The sequence below is a fragment of the Convolutriloba macropyga genome, chromosome 2 (assembly GCF_964194025.1).
Source record: "Convolutriloba macropyga chromosome 2, txConMacr16.3, whole genome shotgun sequence".
Classification (NCBI taxonomy): Eukaryota; Metazoa; Xenacoelomorpha; order Acoela; family Convolutidae; genus Convolutriloba; species Convolutriloba macropyga.
Genome location: NC_134469.1, coordinates 41764421 through 41770557, shown reverse-complemented (window position 1 = coordinate 41770557; position 6137 = coordinate 41764421).

The following is a 6137-nucleotide window of genomic DNA, read 5'->3' as shown; positions in this document are numbered from 1 at the left end:
AAAATACCACTCCAGACTGGTTGCATTTGAACTTGAAGTGACGACGACCAAGCCAAGACATGCAACTTCCTGACAGCATCAGCAAATCTTTGAGAACAAAATTTCAAGAATCCGATAAGACTCTGTTCATGATAGGTCTCATTGGATATTGATAAAATCCTCGTGAGAGGTACCATTTCTCAAGGCACGTGCAACAATCTTACCAGCTCCCATAAACATTTCCTAGGATTCATACCAGGAGCATATAATATGTCATACAAATCATAACGAATTTTCCTGTGCAATACTTGTATAGATTCAAAGACATCATACATGACCCTTTCAGAAAAATTAGAAATTAGTACACAATTAAAAGTTATTTGTGCCTGCCTTCAAAAAGCCACAAAAAACAAAATACACTATGGTACCAAAAAACTACGACCAACTAGATTATATTCAAAAAGCACCAAGAAGAACAAATAATACGAAATTTTTAGTTCAAATCAGTCCTCGAACAACAAGTCATTGAGGTTTTAGCACTTTAAACATCTAGTGGACGGTTGGTACAATATTCCTACTAGTTTTTAACGACATCTGACTCATATTTCCAGAAATTCTTTATCTTCATTTTTCCAAAGAGCTGTCTGTTTTTGTAATTGATGCTTCAAAATTGCCTAATAGTTTTCAATTTGATTTATATCTAGCTTACTGACCACTAATTCCTGATAATTCTGGTACCTTCCATTCGTTTGCTTTGAACACAAATTTATCAAAACTCTTGTTTTTCGCTTAGCAGCAGCAACTTCTTGTAAAAAGATCCCCATTTTTTTGTCATCGTTTTTCAAAAATTTTAACGTACACCAGATATTTATGATTGATAGGAGGTCAGACAAATTATTTCCATCTATCTGATTGTGTTGTATCTTGTATTGTATTGAAAAATGTGATTGTAGTTTTGCGCTCATACTTGTTGTGTGTTTGTGACATCACTGTATCAAAGTATCGTGCAATTTTCAAAAACGAATTGTTATTCGATCAATCGTCATGTAAGTAGCTCAATTTTTTTTCATTATGTCTTACTACTAAGTGTTTCAATTATCTGAAATCGCCAATCTAAACAAATTTGTCATGTCATATTAATCTAAAATCAACATCGATTTCCCAGAGATTAATTATCAACATTCCAAAATTGGCAACAGAATTTCATGCTGGGTCGAACTACGGTCGCCATTTAGTTGATCGTTCAAAAATACCCGTCAAAATACCACTCCAGACTGGTTGCATTTGAACTTGAAGTGACGACGACCAAGCCAAGACATGCAACTTCCTGACAGCATCAGCAAATCTTTGAGAACAAAATTTCAGGAATCCGATAAGACTCTGTTCATGATAGGTCTCATTGGATATTGATAAAATCCTCGTGAGAGGTACCATTTCTCAAGGCACGTGCAACAATCTTACCAGCTCCCATAAACATTTCCTAGGATTCATACCAGGAGCATATAATATGTCATACAAATCATAACGAATTTTCCTGTGCAATACTTGTATAGATTCAAAGACATCATACATGACCCTTTCAGAAAAATTAGAAATTAGTACACAATTAAAAGTTATTTGTGCCTGCCTTCAAAAAGCCACAAAAAACAAAATACACTATGGTACCAAAAAACTACGACCAACTAGATTATATTCAAAAAGCACCAAGAAGAACAAATAATACGAAATTTTTAGTTCAAATCAGTCCTCGAACAACAAGTCATTGAGGTTTTAGCAGTTTAAACATCTAGTGGACGGTTGGTACAATATTCCTACTAGTTTATAACGACATCTGACTCATATTTCCAGATATTCTTTATCTTCATTTTTCCAAAGATCTGTCTGTTTTTGTAATTGATGCTTCAAAATTGCCTTATAGTTTTCAATTTGATTTATATCTAGCTTACTGACCACTAATTCTTGATAATTCTGGTACCTTCCATTCGTTTGCTTTGAACACAAATTTATCAAAACTCTTGTTTTTCGCTTAGCAGCAGCAACTTCTTGTAAAAAGATCCCAATTTTTTTGTCATCGTTTTTCAAAAATTTTAACGTACACCAGATATTTATGATTGATAGGAGGTCAGACAAATTATTTTCATCTATCTGATTGTGTTGTATCTCGTATTGTATTGAAAAATGTGATTGTAGCTTTGCACTCATACTTGTTGTGTGTTTGTGACATCACTGTATCAAAGTATCGTGCGATTTTCAAAAACGAATTGTTATTCGATCAATCGTCATGTAAGTAGCTCAATTTTTTTTTCATTATGTCTTACTACTAAGTGTTTCAATTATCTGAAATCGCCAATCTAAACAAATTTGTCATGTCAATATTAATCTAAAATCAACATCGATTTCCCAGATATTAATTATCAACATTCCAAAATTGGCAACAGAATTTCATGCTGGGTCAATTTACAGTCACCATTTAGTTGATCGTTCAAAAATACCCGTCAAACTACCACTCCAGACTGTTTGCATTTGAACCTGAAATGACGACGACCAAGCCAAGACATGCAACTTCCTGACAGCATCAGCAAATCTTTGGGAACAAAATTGCAAGAATCCGATAAGCCCCTGTTCATGATAGGACTCAATGGATAATGATAAAATCTTGGTAAGAGATACCGTTTCTCAAGTCACGTGCAACAATATTACCAGCTCCCGTAAACATTTCTTAGGATTCATACAAGCACAATATAATAAGTCATACAAATCATAACGAATTTTCTTTGCGATCCTTGTATAGATTCAAATATCATATATGACCCCTCCAGGAAAATTTGGAAGTAGTAAACAAATAAACATTATTTTTGCCTTCAAAAAGACCCGACAGAAATTATACACTATGATACCAAAAAGCTACGACAACCTTAAAAAATTTCAAAGAGCTCCACAAACATCAAGTAGTACAACATTTTTAGTTGAAATCAGATCTCTAACACGGGTCATTGCGTATTTAGCCTCCTAAATATCTAGTGGCCGGTTGATAAAATTTACGCACTATTTTCTAACGACATCTGATTCAACTTTCCAGAGCTCTTCCATCCAATTTTTTTCAAAGAACTGTCTGTTTGTCGAATTGCTGCTTCAAAATTGCCCATAAGTTTTCAATTGGATTCGTATCGAGTTTACTGACCGCTACTTCTTGACAACTCCAGTACCTCCCATTCGTTTGCTTAGGACAAAAATTATCATAAATTTTGTTTTATGCTTAAGAGCATCAACTTCTTGTAAAAAGATCTTAAATTTGTTGTCATCGTTTTTCAAAAACTTTAACGTACACTAGATACTTATGATTGATAGGAGCTCAAACAAATTATTTCCGTCTGTCTGATTGTATTGTATCTCGTATTGTATTACAAATTGTGATTGTAGTTTTGCGCTCATACTTGTTGTGTGTTTGTGACATCACTGTATCAATGCATCTTGCGATTTTCAAAAACGAATTGTTATTCGATCAATCGTCATGTAAGTAGCTCAATTTTTTTTCATTATGTCTTACTACTAAGTGTTTCAATTATCTGAAATCGCCAATCTAGACAAAATTGTCGTTTCAATATTAATCTAAAATCAACATCGGTTTCCCAGAGATTAATTATCAACATTCCAAAATTGGCAACAAATTTTCATGCTGGGTCAATTTACAGTCACCATTTAGTTGATCGTTCAAAAATACCCGTCAAACTACCACTCCAGACTGTTTGCATTTGAACCTGAAATGACGACGACCAAGCCAAGACATGCAACTTCCTGACAGCATCAGCAAATCTTTGGGAACAAAATTGCAAGAATCCGATAAGCCCCTGTTCATGATAGGACTCAATGGATAATGATAAAATCTTGGTAAGGGATACCGTTTCTCAAGGCACGTGCAACAATATTACCAGCTCCCGTAAACATTTCTTAGGATTCATACAAGCACAATATAATAAGTCATACAAATCATAACGAATTTTCTTTGCGATCCTTGTATAGATTCAAATATCATATATGACCCCTCCAGGAAAATTTGGAAGTAGTAAACAAATAAACATTATTTTTGCCTTCAAAAAGACCCGACAGAAATTATACACTATGATACCAAAAAGCTACGACAACCTTAAAAAATTTCAAAGAGCTCCACAAACATCAAGTAGTACAACATTTTTAGTTGAAATCAGTTCTCTAACACGGGTCATTGCGTATTTAGCCTCCTAAATATCTAGTGGCCGGTTGATAAAATTTACGCACTATTTTCTAACGACATCTGATTCAACTTTCCAGAGCTCTTCCATCCAATTTTTTTCAAAGAACTGTCTGTTTTTCGAATTGCTGCTTCAAAATTGCCCATAAGTTTTCAATTGGATTCGTATCGAGTTTACTGACCGCTACTTCTTGACAACTCCAGTACCTCCCATTCGTTTGCTTAGGACAAAAATTATCATAAATTTTGTTTTATGCTTAAGAGCATCAACTTCTTGTAAAAAGATCTTAAATTTGTTGTCATCGTTTTTCAAAAACTTTAATGTACACTAGATACTTATGATTGATAGGAGCTCAAACAAATTATTTCCGTCTGTCTGATTGTATTGTATCTCGTATTGTATTACAAATTGTGATTGTAGTTTTGCGCTCATACTTGTTGTGTGTTTGTGACATCACTGTATCAATGCATCGTGCGATTTTCAAAAACGAATTGTTATTCGATCAATCGTCATGTAAGTAGCTCAATTTTTTTTCATTATGTCTTACTACTAAGTGTTTCAATTATCTGAAATCGCCAATCTAGACAAAATTGTCATTTCAATATTAATCTAAAATCAACATCGGTTTCCCAGAGATTAATTATCAACATTCCAAAATTGGCAACAAATTTTCATGCTGGGTCAATTTACAGTCACCATTTAGTTGATCGTTCAAAAATACCCGTCAAACTACCACTCCAGACTGTTTGCATTTGAACCTGAAATGACGACGACCAAGCCAAGACATGCAACTTCCTGACAGCATCAGCAGATCTTTGGGAACAAAATTTCAAGAATCCGATAAGCCCCTGTTTATGATAGGACTCATTGGATATTGATAAAATCTTGGTAAGAGATACCATTTCTCAAGGCACGTGCAACAATCTTACCAGCTCCCGTAAACATTTCCTAGGCTTCATGCAATGAGCATATAATATGTCATACAAATCATAACGAATTTTCCTGTGCGATACTTGTATAGATTCAAAGACATCATACATGACCCTCTCAGAAAAATTAGAAATTAGTACACAATTAAAAGTTATTTGTGCCTGCCTACAAAAAGCCACAAAAAACAAAATACGCTATGGTACCAAAAAACTACGACCAACTAGATTATATTCAAAAAGCACCAAGAAGAACAAATAATACGAAATTTTTAGTTCAAATCAGTCCTCGAACAACAAGTCATTGAGGTTTTAGCACTTTAAACATCTAGTGGACGGTTGGTACAATATTCCTACTAGTTTATAACGACATGTGACTCATATTTCCAGAAATTCTTTATCTTCATTTTTCCAAAGAGCTGTCTGTTTTTGTAATTGATGCTTCAAAATTGCCCAATAGTTTTCAATTTGATTTATATCTAGCTTACTGACCACTAATTCTTGATAATTCTGGTACCTTCCATTCGTTTGCTTTGAACACAAATTTATCAAAACTCTTGTTTTTTGCTTAGCAGCAGCAACTTCTTGTAAAAGATCCCAATTTTTTTGTCATCATTTTTCAAAAATTTTAACGTACACCAGATATTTATGATTGATAGGAGGTCAGACAAATTGTTTCCATCTTTCTGATTGTGTTGTATCTCGTATTGTATTGAAAAATGTGATTGTAGTTTTGCGCTCATACTTTTTGTGTGTTTGTGACATCACTCTATCAATGTATCGTGCGATTTTCAAAAACGAATTGTTATTCGATCAATCGTCATGTAAGTAGCTCAATTTTTTTTCATTATGTCTTACTACTAAATGTTTCAATTATCTGAAATTGCCAATCTAAACAAAACTGTCATTTCAATATTAATCTAAAATCAACATCGATTTCCCAGAGATTAATTATCAACATTCCAAAATTGGCAACAGAATTTCATGCTGGGTCAATTTACAG